The sequence below is a fragment of the Phyllostomus hastatus genome, unplaced genomic scaffold (assembly GCF_019186645.2).
Source record: "Phyllostomus hastatus isolate PE091 unplaced genomic scaffold, TTU_PhHast_1.1 phas_scaffold_501, whole genome shotgun sequence".
NCBI classification, from domain to species: domain Eukaryota; kingdom Metazoa; phylum Chordata; class Mammalia; order Chiroptera; family Phyllostomidae; genus Phyllostomus; species Phyllostomus hastatus.
Genome location: NW_025334033.1, coordinates 22307585 through 22322963, shown reverse-complemented (window position 1 = coordinate 22322963; position 15379 = coordinate 22307585). Strand labels below are relative to the sequence as shown.

Genomic DNA, 15379 nt, shown 5'->3' with positions numbered 1-15379 from the left:
TTGCTGGTATGAGCCCACTCCTCTTTCTTTATCTGGTTAGAATGTGTATCACCACTTAATTTAAGGTGTTATTCTATTCCCAACTTTAACTTTAAAATCCAGTCATTGATATTTTATATTCTACATGGTATCTGAAAAAATATAGAACTCAGGTCCATACAATGTTTAGGAAATGTCATTCATCCTTTTTCACCCTCTTGACCATGAGATGATTTCCGAAGGTTCTCCCACCAATGCAGAGCTGAGGTGTAGAAGTCTGCAATTCTGGAGACAAGTAATGGGGCACAACAGCCAGGTGCAGGGGCAATACACACGTCTATCATTTAACTCTGCTCCAGTCGGGCCAGTTCTTTAACTGTTTTCCTATCTCAAAAGTCAGGTTATGAATGATGACCTCAAACAGTGCTTAGGAAAACCAAATGACATATTGTCTGTTAAGTACAAAGCAGGAAATAATGAAAAACTCAATTGGCATTTATGGCCACAAGAAAGCTGACTTTGATCATAAAATGTCTTCACACACTTCTGAGACAGAGGCTAAAAGCCCCACTGGTTAACCAAACAGCATTAACCACCAGTGTCCTGAAATAGCTTGTTAATTAATCAAGAAACCAGAGGGCTAAGAGTCTAAAGTACAGTGCTGTGGGCAGAGTGGAAATTTAATAACAGTTGTTGATCAAATACATGAATGTCTTCATGTCCCCAGGAACCCAGAAAAATGTCTTAACCAGAGGGAACGGATTCATGACATTTGTGCCACAGTTTCCTATATGGAGCCTAAGCCCAAAACATATCAATACAAGCTTATTTTATCACTGCATTTCCTCCCTAAGCCAAAATCTAGCATCAGAATCCTCCTCCATACCTCACCCTTGCAGTCACTGCTGATCAATTGGTGTAGACACAGAATAAAATCTGTTTGCCATCATTGACATGCATCATGGTACTCACCCAAACCCACCCAAGCTGAAGCCAAAATGGCCAAGAAATAAATTACCCCCTAAAACCCAGCGGTGGTCACCTCAGATTTCTCAGTCTTGCCGTTCATTACACTACAGTCAACTCTGAACACTGAAACACTCTTCCAACTCAGGGTGTGCCATCTGCTCACAGTCACACTGTTGACAGTATACAATTCTCTCAGGCCACCAAGAGGAAGGGAACATTTTACAGGTTACTGGCAAGAGAAGTTTCTGTCGACCCCTGCTTTCAACTTTTCTCCGCCAGTAAAAAAAAAAAAAAAAAACTGTCTCCCTTCGGCTGTGAAAACCCTGCTCTCTCCCAGGCTCAGCTAGTCCAGCACACCGTCGGCTCCACGCAGCACAGCACAGGTGCTCCAGGTTTGCCTCAACAACCACATTTTAAGCTTTTTCAACTGATTCTCAGTCAGACAGGTACCTCGTCCCCCCACAGTACAGCCTCCCTGCATGAGGGTTTCTGTGCATTCCCCTTTAGAGATGTGTGAACTCCCAGCTCGGCTTCCCCAAGGTCTCCTACTAGGTGCACGGGCAGCACCAGGAGCCAGAGGCAGACCTTCTGTCCCCAAGACCTGAGTTCTTTCTTGAGCAAGGACCATGCTGCCTCCCACAGGAGCTGGTACAGCTATCCTGGCACTGGGAGGGCTGGGGACCAAAACACGTCACTGTGTCCCACTGCCCTGGCAGGCCGGCGAGGCAAACTCTGGTCTGTCAGGTCTCAGCCGAAGTGTCACTCCTCAGGGAAGCCTTCCTCTTTGCCGTGTCCTGATACCCACAGGTGTCCTCCACATAGCAGGTGCTGAATGAATAAATGAATGAATGAACTAATAACTATATACCAGGCATATAGCTCTCTGAATCCCCTTCTAAAATCTGAACAATTTTTAAAAAGTCAGAGTGACATCAGAGGAATGGCAACGTGAGGGGTCTTTTTGGTCTCTCCCCTTGAAGTCTCAACGATCTGAACAGCTGTAACTCAACAAAGCATTCCCTACTCAGCACAAACAGGTCTGAGAGAGCCATGCATTGAAATATGAGGGTTTTTTTTTTTTAAAAAGGCAAGAGTTTTCGTAACAAATCGTCTTTGCCCATCCTTCAGCAGAGTGCCCACAATGCCGGCTGGAATATGTGTCACTGTTTAACACACCAGAGCCTCATCACCAACGTCACTGTGGCTTGTCTCCCCACCTCCCGCCCCAAGTTCACAAGATGTGTGCTCCCCAAGTAGAAAACAGGCCCCGGGTCACCACTCCTAGGGGAGTAAAGAGACACTGTGGAATTCCAGCAATGCCAGCTGCACATTCCCGGCACCTCCTCAAAGAGGATTTCTGCAAAGTGAACTCCAAAGCTAAAAACCCTCCTCTGGAATATGTTTTGTCTTCTGCAAAGCATCTCTCCTTAGTCACTGAAGGCACAATCAAGCCTGGGAAACCTGTCTGTCTTTGTCCTTATCAGGGAAAAGACTGAGGGAGTGAGCATCACAAGCAAACTCAGCCAAATCCAGAGCCTCCCTGGCAGGGTCTGTGGCTAGTTTGCAGCCTTCCCACCCCCGACAGGCATCAACTCACAACCAACCAACTCCCACAAATGTCTCAGCTCTTTGTATGGCATCCAGAAAGACTTCGCTGTAAATGACAGGCACCTGGAACTCTCCCCAGAAACCTAATGAAATCATACAGCGCAACTGTCAAAAACAAGTAGAAGACAGCACTGTGGAGTCACCCAAAATATTAAAAACTAAAATCTAAATAAACAACCTAAAATAGAAACCCTGCACATTCCCACGTGTGTAAGTGCACGTGTGATGTTCAGGATAGTTGTTACCCCCAAAGTTCACTGACACCCGGGACTCTGTTTCCCAGTTCAATCTTCCTCCCCAGAATTCTGCTGGGTGGACAGGAGGGGAAGGGGGACACAATCCCAGACCCCAAAGTCACATCACACATGCTACACCTGTTCTGGCCAGGTACTCAGGTAGCTGAAGAAAGGACCGTACTTTCAGATAATCCAAGCATTTCTGATTCCTGTAGGTCCCTCTCTCCTTTCCTAAAGCACTGCCACCCCAGCCCCACCTCCACAGCTGTCCCTGTCTTCTGCCCCAGTCCTCCTGGTTTCATACTTCCACATGGTTGGGCTCATGAGTATGAGAATCTAGTCATATTTGGAAGTTGCTATGGTTTGAATGCTTGAGTCCCACACCCCACAAATTCCTGTGTTAAAATCTGAGTCCCCAAAGATGCTGCTGGTAGGAGATGGAGCCTTTGGGAGATGGTTAGGTCATGAGCGTGCAGCCCTCGTGAATAGGATTAGTGCTCTTATGATAGAGACCCCACAGAGATCCCTGTTCTCATCTACCTTGTGAGGTCAAGGTGAAAAGGCACTGCTACAAACCCGGAAGAGGGCCTCACCAGAACGCCACATGCTGGTGCCTTGACCTTGAACTTTCAGCTTCCGGAACTGTGAGAAATAAACTTTTGTTGTTTATAAGCCACCCAGTCTGCGGTCTTTTGTTAGACCAGCCTAAAGGGACTAAGACAGAAGTGAACAGGATATAAACAAACACATATATTCAAATGAAATGTGTGTAGGACAGCCATTCACATCTACTTTCAAAGCAAGAACTTGTCTCCCTCCTGGGTCCAATTTCCCAAGTGCAGAACCCCGTCCTCTCTGGTCTCTGGGAGCCCAGGGGCAGAAAGGCCTGAGGCCAATGTTAGACCGGAAGCTTCTGCCTGCCTGCCTTCCTCTCCCCCAGGCCCTGGCACCGATGGGTAAAGGCCGCCAACACCATTATCTTTATTTTTTATTTAAATATCTTTACTTTATTTTACACAGATATCTACAGTAAGAACTTCCACAATTCACGATGTTTTTCAATCATCAGAAATTAAGTCGGTAATCGGAAACAAAGTTCCAGTTGTGTGAACAAACAAAAGTATTATTTAGTTCAGCCTTTTAGAGTTTGTCATATATTCTTTTATATTCAAATGAATACAGACATTTTAAAATTTTACTTTCTTAAAAGCATGCTAAACTTGAATAGCCCACTCAGAGCCATATTTTCTTTATTTTGTTAAAAAAAGCTTTCCATGAGCCCTTTGAGAAGACCTGGTCCTAGGAGTCCCTGTCCTCAGCTGCATCTCCAGTATTGAGTAACTGCTACTGCAGCTTTTCACAAGCTTGTATAATTTACAGATGCCTTTAAAGAAAAAAATTCTCAAAGACCTTTAGTGTTCACTTAATGTGCAAATATAAAGCTACTATAGTTTTTATGATACCATAAAGCCAAAACAAATCTGCATATTACACACGAATACAATTACAAAAGACACACCAATCAAATGCACAACACGAATTCCTTATACAGGATGTTAATTTTGCTGACAGAAATCACCACGCGTGGTGTGGACAGGAAGACCCCTGCCTAACCCGGGCAAGCCCTCCTAATCTCATCGCACCCCATCACCTTGTGAAATCTTCTGCTACCCTTTTTATTCAAACAACTACGATACCTTCATTCATGCAGTCTGCCATAAAATGTTGGATCTTCACACTTCTGTGTCCAATCCAGGTCAGTTCTTTTCCAAGAGTTCATGAAAATTAAAATGTTGTACCATAACCTGAAACTCAAACCATCATTAACGTGCCATCGGCACCAAGCAGTAGTGAGCAGTGGCCATCCAGCTCCTTTGGGGTATGCCAATTTTGTTTTCTTTAATCACAAAAAGCTTGTACTAAGAGCCTCCCACCATTCCAGGCACCCTTCTATGGCAGTTACCTGTACAGGCAGTCCTGCCCCCACAGAATTTGCATTCTAGCGGGGAGAGACAGAAAAGCAACAACTAGCCCACAGAGTGACAACCGCTATAAAGAAAACAAGGCCGGATAAGGAGAGAACAAGGTGGTGCTGGTAATGACGATCTGATTTAGACACAGATCGGTCAAGGAAGGCCTCTCTGAGAAGGGAACATCTGATGTGAAAGAGATGATGAGATCTTTGCAAGCTATGTACCAGGTAGAAAGAACAGCAAGTTTGCAGCTTCTGAGAAAGGAATGTGCTAGACGAGTTGGAGAAGCGGCAAAAAAGCCAACTTTGCCAGAGCAAGTGGGAGATGAGGAGGGGAAGACAGGGGAGGACAGAGCAGTGGGCAGGAACCAAATCATGAGGTCTGTGGATCTCAGTAAGGACTCTGGATCTTATCCCAAGTTGGCTGGCAAGTCACCAATAAAAGTCACGATGTTATTTAAAGCCAGGGCCTGGATGAGCTCAGCGAGGAAGTAATGCAGATAGAGATGTTAAGGACAGAGCTCCAGGGCCTTGCTGCACAGTGTGCTCTGGGCACCAGCAGTAATAGTATCACCCAGAAGCTTGTTAGAAATGCAAAATGTTGGGCCCCACCCAGACCCACTGGCTCCTTATCTGCATTAAACAAGATCCACAGGAAGGTCTAAACCCTAGCATTCCAACACTGAGAAATCAAGAAGAGAAGAAGCCAGCAGACAACTGAGAGGGGGCAGCCAGATGGGAGGAAACCACGGGGGTGTGGTGATGGCCTAGAACAAAGAAAAGCTGGTAGTCTATATTTTAAAAAAGAAGGAGTGGTCAAATGAGCCACACACTGCTCATAAGCTAATGAAGACTAGGGAGCAACCACTGCGTTAGGCAGGATGGAGATCGACGGTGACCTCGACAAGAGCTTTGTCACTGGAGCAAACATACAACCTGAGTGGCTAACAAAAGAATGGAGGAAAAACCAACTCTTTTAAGGAATGTTAGTTATCACGGAAATTAAATCACAAAATAAAGGCAGTCATGGAAAATTCAGATCCCACCTCCGCTGTGTTTCTTTCGCTCCCCAGGGATGTGTTCGCAGGGGTGGGGGCGCAGAGGAAAACGCAAGAGCTGGCTTTCACGCTCGAAGCACTCCGAGCCAGACCTTACTGAATTTCATGGGATATTGTTTTTACCCCTCCCTCGGGTAGTCACTTGCCTATTGTCCTGAGCTGCAGCTGAACCTCTAAGGGTGTGTACCAAGAGCAGCTGGAAGAGGTACAACCTGTGTTTAATTAAGACCATTTGCAGAAGCACACAGAAATACCTTTTTCATGCTGGGAAAAACAAAAACACTGGTGAAAGAATCCAGCTAGAAGGAAATAACACACTCCTTTCCCTCTCCTCTACAGAACCCCTGACCTATTAATGCTCACCCCCACCCCATCCCATCCTACTCCAGGCAGAGGCGAACCTACAGAGAATCATCTTCCATGGGTAGAAAGCCTTCCAGAGACCCTCTAATCGCCGCCCCCCCGCACCCCTGACTTCTGTGATGAGATGAGCCACTTCCCAGCTCCCTAGTTTTTAGACCCAAACCTCAGCTCTGGGACCCATTCCCCGAGCCCTCATCATCACTTCTCCTGCACCAGTAACGAAACAATAGTTCCAGTTTACTTTTCTGCACTTAACCCAATACCGACATGAGGTCCCTCATCTTTGTCTTCCTATCCCACAAGATGCAACCTGGGAGCAATTCTTTAATTTGCAGTAATAATAATGTAATTAACTCTTAGGCACTTGTACTATGCACTGAGTAGTCTTCTAAATGCTTGTATATTAAATATTAACCTATTCTGAACTGTAATGTCCAAACTAACCTCTGGACATCAGCCTAATGTTGAACAGTAACACACACACTCTAATTTGAGTGGTTAACTGATGACCACATAGGGAAAAAAATGCAAAACTAGAGAGTATTCAAATGTCTCAGCTTTCTTTGAGGGGATCAATTCAGAAAGATTTTGTGTCAAAAAACAAAGCATAATCTGTAGTCCTGGGCAGCTCCTTCCAGGGGGAGCCCCCTCTGCGTCCAAGCAGACGAACCAGCCCCGTGCTCTCTGACTGCTCCCAGGAGGCAGGAAGCAGACAGTCCTGACCAAACAGGCGCCACATTGTGAAATGAAATGGGCAATAAAAGTAATTTTTTCAAAACTCTAAACATGAAAAAAGAATGGAGAAAAAACTGAAAAGGAAAAGGAAGAAACACAAAAAGGAGACAATGAGAGGAAGTCCCTCCCTGGAAGTTAGAGATTTAAAAAAAAAATTGAGGGCCACACATTTCTCTGGAGCGTCAGGCTTTTTCCCTACATCAGTGACAGTGCCTACGACTTCTCCCCTTATAAGAAGTGAGCAATAGTTGTAGGGAGAAGACACAATGGCCTGTCTAAGAAAACTAAAAATACTAACCAATGACAGGAGAAATATTAAAACCCCACAATCAGTATCTAAGAGAAAAGTCTGCCTCAAGAAAGCCAACTCCTTTAACTTGCACCTTTTAACAATCACTCACAACCACACTGTGAGACTACAGTTCACAGAATGCTTCCACATTCTCGATCTTGGACAGGCCCCAGCTACTGGACCCAGGCCACACAAGACCGCATGGCGCTGTACAGCTGACTGCACTACAGAGCTGGAACTCAATTAATCCAGCCCCGAGCCCCCCATGCGTGCGCTCTACCACCCTTCTCAGCGTGCTTTCTGCTTTGAAAGCCAGGCCCTCCTGCTCTCACAGAGGCTTGGGATGTTTAGGGAAAGGGGTTATGATTTTCTCCAAGTAAGTGATTATACTCTTTCCACTAAGAAGCATTCCCTCAATCCTAACATCTGTTTTTGCCAAAAGGACCCATCTGATATCCTCGGACAATTTCTGGAGAGAGGCCTAACCCTGGAGTTCTAATACTTAAATGCACCGCTGAGAACATTACTGAACCCATCTCCTACCTCAGATGCTTAGGAGGAAAGAGGGGGCCCTTTGTTGTTGAAAGGTAGAAAGAGAATTGGAGAATTTAGTTTAAGAAAGGGCTCCTCAACAGCTCAGGGTGCCTATCCTGTTTCCACGTATAATGGTGTAGCAGTCTGTTCATACTGCAGACCAAACGCCATGGATTGGGTGGCTTAAACAACAGAAAATTTTCAACAGAAAATTCTGGAGGCTGGGAAGTCCAAGATCAAGGTGCTAGCTGGTTCAGTTCCTGGTCAGAGCTCTCTCTCCCTAGCTTTCAGATGGCAGGCTTCTCACCATGTCCTCTCATGGCCGTGTGTGCGTGGAGAGAGGAACCTCTCTCTTCCTTTTCTCCTAAAGCCACTAATGTCATCATGAGAACACCATCCTCCTGACCTCATTTAACCCTAAGTATCTCCCAGAGGCCCCACCTCCAAATACCATTGCATGGAGGGTTAGGACTTCAACACTGGCATTTGGGGAGGACACAAACATTCAGCCAATAGCAAAAGGGTAGGAACAAAAGGAAGCAGAGGAAGAAAAGGCTACAAGAATCCTGTCATGCAGATGCACAGAACCACCAAACATTTGGTGGATGTAAGAAAATGAATTGTTGCCTTGGCCAGGTAGGCCAATGGGTTAAAGCATCATCCCCATACAACAAGGTTGAGGGTCTGATCCCCAGTTAGAACACATACAAGAATCAACCAGTGAATACATAAATAAGTGCAAAACAAACTGATGTTTCTATCCCTTTCTCCTCTCTCTCTCTCTCTCTCTAAAAATCAATAAATGAAAATTGTTTATAAGCTTTTTTTGTTTGTTTTTAGAGAAATGGTATTTAATTTTGATTCTTCATGTCAATAATAAACACATTTTTATTATGCCTTGATACAACTGTATTTGACAAATGATAATCTCCCAAACACATACTTTTAGATGGTTTTCAAATATTTAAATGCTTTCAATGGTGTTCTCTTAGTAGTGGTAGTAGTAGTAGTAACAATAATAATAAGTTATGCTGATTAGTTTCCCCTCATTATTTCAAAGCTTGAATACTTTGTTTGGCTGGTTGACATGACACAGTTTCTTGCTGGAGGCAACATGTCATTGGCCCACACACTAATCTTTTTTCCACTCTGATTTTACCCATTTCTAGGCTGATTATATAAACAGTAAGTTGTTGTCTTTTTAATTAAGTTAAAGTGACACATTGCAGGTACTTTGTAATCATTTGAACTTATCTCCTAAATAGGTCTTGAATCATCTATACACAAAAGAGAATACAGTTGTTCAGGCAAGGCCACTCTAGAACAGTATTTAAGGTAAGAAGCCCAAGAGTCTTCTCCAGGTCTGCATGGACGGGATGCGGCCAGCGATTAGGGTGAGAGGAGACACAGGAGGGGCAGGGGGGAGAGGCTGTGCTTACCACGCTTGTTCCACTCGACATTATGATTTTCATGATAAAGTGTGCAATAATCTTTATCTTTTATATTTAATTTAATGGCCTTGGAATCCAGAGAAGCCACAGGTCTCATTTATCATGTGGCAAATATCAGCCTCTTCTGGTACAATTTTTTTGTGCAAACGACAAGTGAGACAAAATTAAAAATAGGTCAGAAGGCTTTCCATTAGAGTTCTGTAAAATTATTTTTCTTTTTTATTGAATCTGTCGGGGTGACATCGGTTAATAAAATTATATAGGTTTCAGGTGTACAATTCTATAATACATCATTATATATTTTATTGTGTGTTCAGCACCCCAAGTCATGTCTCCTTCCATCACCATTTATCCCGCTATGCCCTGTACTACTTCCCCCCACACCCATTTCCCTCTGATAATCATTAGACTGTTGGCTGTGTCTATGAATTTTTTTTATCTTGTTCACAAGCTTTTTCTAACGCAGTTCCCTGATGGCTGAGTCTTCACCTTCCCACTTTCCTCTTTTAAAGAGCTATCAGACCAAAAGAATCTAACTGTATTACAAATTATGAAACAACATGACTGAAGTGGGTGAGGGACAAAGGTATTGATCTAAGTAACTCTGGAAATAAGTGCAATCTGTAAGACCAAAAGCAAAAGGAACTATACCTAAGTATTTTACTGGAGTTGATAGAAATGCTTTCCATAGACAGATGAGTTAACAACTCTGAAGCCACTATCCATGTATACTGGAATTAAACAAGTAAATGCGTGACAGATGGCAGGAGCCTGTTGGAGTGGGAGGTCATAGACATGAAGAAGAGGAAGGCTAGGATGATCTATGTGATAATGGCTGTGAGTTGGAGACGTCAGTTTAGCTCATGTTTAGCTTAATATAGATACAAATGATTGCATATTTACAAATATGTTTGTATACAGTATACACATTTTCCTTGCCCTGTCATCTAATAGGACTTAGAAGCAACAACACCCCAGTAGCAATGAGCACACCTAGTGCCCAGATCTTGATTCCTAACACCACTAAACTCTCTGATAAAAGGAACCAGGCCCCCTGAAGAAATGGCTAACCCTCGGACAGGAGCAGGGAATATACAAGATGAGCCTGGAGCATCGTGTAGTGTCAGAAAGTAGAGAAGTGCTGGAGGTATGTCATAGAGACGTGGATCTCCCAATGGCCAAAGCTGGAATACTCTGAGCAACAAAATAAATAATGTAGTATTGGATTAGAACCCAAAGTATAAAAATAAATACCTGTGAGTGCATACTGATATAAGCAAATAGTTGAATAAACACATAAATGGAGAACAGAAAAATCTCCCATAAAGAAGAATTCCAAATAACGGATTCAGATACTGTGCCCTAAAGGAAGGGAAGGGAGCGTAACTCCTCACTCCCCGTGGGTAGGCTGCATACAGTGACTTCCTTTCAGAGACGACAGTATCAAAAGGGGGAAAAAGAATGACTTTACAGTGAAGAAACCTGACAATATGACCAGGCCCAGACTTTATCAAGATCAACATCAATAGGGATAAGTCATACTGATAAGTATGTACTGTAATGGAAATGGCACTTTACCTCTGTGATCTTCTACCCTAAAACCCCTAACCCAGTTTAATCATGAGAAAGGCATCAGACAAATTCCAAAAGATGGGTATCCCATAAAATACCTGATGAGTCAAAATCATCAAAAAGAAGAAAAGTCTCCGACACTGTCACGGCCAAGAGAAGCCTAAGAAGACACGACACCTAAATGTAATGTGGTATCCTAGGGAGACCCCTGGGACAGGAAAAGGGCATTAGATACAAACTAAGCAAATCTTAGTAAAGTATGGACTCTAGCTAAAAATAATTTGTCAGCATTTGTGCCTTAATTTTGACAAACCAAATGTATGATGTTAATAATAGAGGAAAGTAGGGATGGGGGATATAAGGAAACTCTCTGTACTTTCTTCACAACGGTCTCATAAATCTAAAACTATTCTTTTTGTTTTAAATCCTCACTTGTGGATACATTTATTGATTTTAGAGAGAAAGAGAAATATCGATCAGTTGTCTCCCATATGTACTCCCACGGGGAATCGAATCTACAACCTTTTGGTGTATGTGATGACACTCAAACCAACTGAGCAACCCAGCCAGGGCAAAACTATTCTTAAATAAAGGTTTTTAAGTAAATTATTTTAGAAGCCTCCAGACAGTCAGACCCACTACTTCAGTCAATGTGGTCACTACAGAGCCAACAGTTGCAATTTCTGACCCATCCTACACTTCTGTTAGGCAGCCAAAATGGAGATACTGGACTCATGTCCCTCAACAGATCACAGGGCACACCATCCTGGTTAGCTTAGCTGTAACCACACCTCTGCCAAGAACAGAGCAAACAATCTTCCTGGACCCAGTGAACGCACAGCATCACATCACAGGTACCCAAAGAGACATCCAGCAAGTCCCCGAGCTGAGTCCTGCACAAGGTGTGAATATGATCCACGTGGTGATAATTTATGAGCTGTGCACAGTTTCCCACAAGCCAAAGTGTAGAACTGAATGACTAAAAGACTTGCAAAATGCATCTTATGGAAGGGAGAAGGAACAAGCAGAGAGCTGGGCAAACGTGAGATACACCTTCCCCCAAGACATAGCATCAGAGCAATTTAAATGGGAACGTTAGACAAAACCCATACGCCAGTGTTGCTCATTTAAGACAGCACTCTGTCCCCCTCCTCCTATATCTTAGAGTCACAGAAAATGCTTCTCCAAGAAAGAAACATCCATTGGATGAACAACAGAAGAGCTGAATTAGTTGCAGAGCAGAATGGGGGCAATCAAACACGAGAAAAGGAGAGCGATACAAAGAGATGACAGCAAGAAAGAAGGAGCGAAAATGAGAGATGAGATGGAGGTAGTTACAGGGAGAAAGATATTAATTAACCCTGCTTGGTCACAGGAAGCCACAGTGACAGGAAGCAGGGACTGGGGTGTTATTTGGGTTGAGTATAAAGAGTGGCCAAATTGAAGTCCCACTTAAAACATTCCTTAATAAGCACTACCTGAGACTCATCTTCCTGGCTGGAAAGCAGGAAGTCTCCTTTCCTCCCCAGCAGCGCCCTTCCCAGCTGCTTCTCTCTTATAAATGCTTGTGCCTCTCATGTCTTCCACACCGTGGACTGTCACCTGCTGGAGTCCAAGCTACCACCACTTCTACTCTGATCTGAACCAGTGCTGTCCGAGCCCCCAGCCACCAGCTACAGACAGTGTCCGCCACCCAACAACACAGATGCAGCCCAGAGGCCCAGCAAATACCTCCTGGGCAGCATCTCCCAGCACTGCTCCTCACAGCAGCTATGTTTTCACATCTCCATGATTTTTTAATTAATGTCTGTCTTCCCCACCAGACTATAAGATCCATGAAAACAGAGACTATACTGGTTTTCTCACCATTTTTCTCCCAGAGCCCCACAGCATGTCTTATATAATGCAATTATTTATGAACTGAATAAAGGAAGGAAAGAAACTCCTCCCCCACACCCCCAGGAATCTGAGGTCACCAGAAGGGAAAAAAGACACTTGAATGAGTGACCAATACGGAGCTTGACCTTGGAATCACCTTAGCCACAGAAATGGCAGTATAAATAATGATAAGTGTCTGGTGCTATTAAACATACTAGATACATAATTAATAGTACAGTAATAACTAATACCAACCATTCATTGAGCATTTACCAAGTGCCAAGTACTATGCTAAACACTTTTTACACATTATTCAGCAACCCTGCCAGGTAGATTTTACTTATCATCATTTTGCAGGCAACTGAGGCTTAGGGGGTTGGAATTACTTGACCAAGGTCACCCAGAGAGCTGTGGCAAAGCCAGGAGTCACCAAGGCCTGTCTGACTCCAAAGCCCATTCTCTTCATGACTCAGGAGTTGGCTACCTAACAGCTGCAACAGGTGCCAGTGGGGAACCTGGAACCTAACCACCATTTATAACACCAAAACCCCAGGAAGATGCATTCTAGCTTGAAACAATCAACTAATTGCAACATAAACCATTGGAACGCATCTGGTGTGCAGTGTAGAGACCACCTGCAGAGAATCGTGAAGAGAAAGAAGGCTGAGGACATGGCAGCCAGGTCAGCACCCAGCCAGCAGGGACTGAGCATCTCTGTGTGCACCCAGAACACCCTGGTAGCAGGTGCCCCCGAGAGCAGCTGCTGGCCTGGGGGGTCTTCCCAGAGTGTCTCCAATTCAAACCGGAAGGAAGATGGGTACAGGCCCAGACAGCAAAGAGGCCACAATAAGATCAGGGATAGAGGCGGTCACAAGAGGAGGCTGTCTTAATGAGAAGGGAAAACAAAATTCAAGGAGCTATCCAGAGGTCTAAAGGGAAAATGAGAATGCTCTTGACAACTTGAAAGTGGTGGTGAGCTATGGTTCCAACAGCCCTGGGAACAGATAGGTCTTCTTGCTACACAAATGAGGCCAGGCAAGTCACCACCCTGAACTCTGACCCAAGAAAAGGAACAGTGGGCTTCCAGCCCAACATGTAAGGAGCGTGGACGCTGCCACTCCCATCCTCACAAGAAAACCACATAGGGCCGCCACGGAGATTACATGATATTGCAAAGGCAGAAGCACTTTTTCCACTGTAGTACATTCCAGAAATAGAAGGCATCAAAACATATTTCAGTGTTTTTTTTAATTCAACCTCTTATATTTGGAGAGTATTAAAAGTGGCTATGTTCCAGTCTCCAAAAGCAGGTGGGTTCGCCACACAGAGGCTCTAGAGCTGTGATTCCAAGCATGCAGAAAGGCCACTTAGGAGAGAAGAGGCTGGCGGTACGCCCACTCACGGGGAAAACCATGAGGGACTGGCCTTTTTCCTATGCTGGCAGGGCTGCTGGGCTGGCAGGGGGTGGGAGGCAGGGGCTGGGGGGCGGGGGAGAAACTACAATCACACAGCTGAGTTTCTGAAAGGCATCATCAGGTTTCACTTGGGCTCTTTGGTTCCACCGATTTGCCAAGAACCTGCCTGTGCCAGGCCCTGAGGCAGACGACGGTGCTGAGGGAAGTGGGCAGGCAGGAGCAAACCACAGGGCCTCCGACTCAACTCGGGCACGAGAGGAGGCTGGGAGCTCATGAGGGTGTGTGACATGAGGAAGACTTTAAGGCAAAGAGGCATTTGCAACTTAGTGGCTAAAACCAACACAGGCTGACTTTTATTGTAATGGAGGTTGAAGTCCCGCTGGGCTAAAATCAAGGTGGTGACAAGACTGGGTTCCTCCTGGAGGCTCTAGGGGCCTTCCCCAGCCTTCCAAGGCTGCCTGCCTGTCTTGGCTCCATTTTCACAGCCGGCAGTAGGCCACCCTCCCTCTGACGTGGCTTCTGTCCTCATGGCCTGTGCTGACTCTCAAACTCCTGCCTCTGGGATGACACTGGATGACCCTGGAGAAGCTGCTCATCTCGAGGTTCTTGATTTAAACACATCCCTTTTGCCACATAAGGTGACATATTCCCAGGCTGCAGAATTAGGGTGTGGACATCCAATTTGGGGGTTGGGAGGAGGGCATTATTCTCCTACCCCACAAGCCGATGCAGGAAGTCAGCCAAAAGAAAAGGGGAAACATTTTTAAATGTTCAGAGAGAAGCAGGGATGAGATGACGTTGTTTTCAGCTTGCCTGTTCTGACTTCCTGAGGCTGCTGCCTCCTGCCTGTGAGTCCCGTGAGACACCAACCCATCTGCTCTGTCAGTTGTGCAAGACACTTCGCTCTTCCCTTGCCCAAAACCACATAACCAGTCAGTGGGGTGACTTACACCCACATCTCCCTCACGGGAAAGCCGGTGCCCTGAACCACTGACACTACGGGAACCAGGAAACAGACAGTATATTGTGGGAGCGTTAAGGAGCCAGACAGATCAGCAGACGGGATTGATGGGTCAAGTTTAACAAAATGGAGCTTAATAGAGAGAACCAAAGGCTCTGAAGAATTCAAAATATTTGACTGAAGGATGGGTGAGCACAGAAGAAAACCCTGTCCTTTTTTATTTTTTAGGCTTTGGGGATCACCGTGGATGGCAAGTTCACTATGAGGTGCTTGTCAAAGACCACTGTGATCTCTGGAAAGTACATATCCAGATTCAGCAGGGCAGGGCAGTGAGCCATACTGTAGACCCCCAAAAA

General features: G+C 44.9%; 1 protein-coding gene across 4 annotated transcripts in view; it reads right to left on the bottom strand.

The window, feature by feature from the left end:
- CGNL1 (cingulin like 1) overlaps positions 1-15379 on the bottom strand; it is a 152365-nt gene that overhangs the window by 106693 nt on the left and 30293 nt on the right. Inside the window, exon 1 of one of the 4 annotated variants that reach the window (XM_045822907.1) lies at positions 4490-5003. The exons of the other annotated variants lie outside the window; for them this stretch is intronic. The gene's annotated coding sequence lies outside the window, so the exon portion shown is untranslated. Of the gene's footprint in view, positions 1-4489; positions 5004-15379 lie in introns of those variants that run through there. 4 annotated transcript variants of the gene reach the window in all.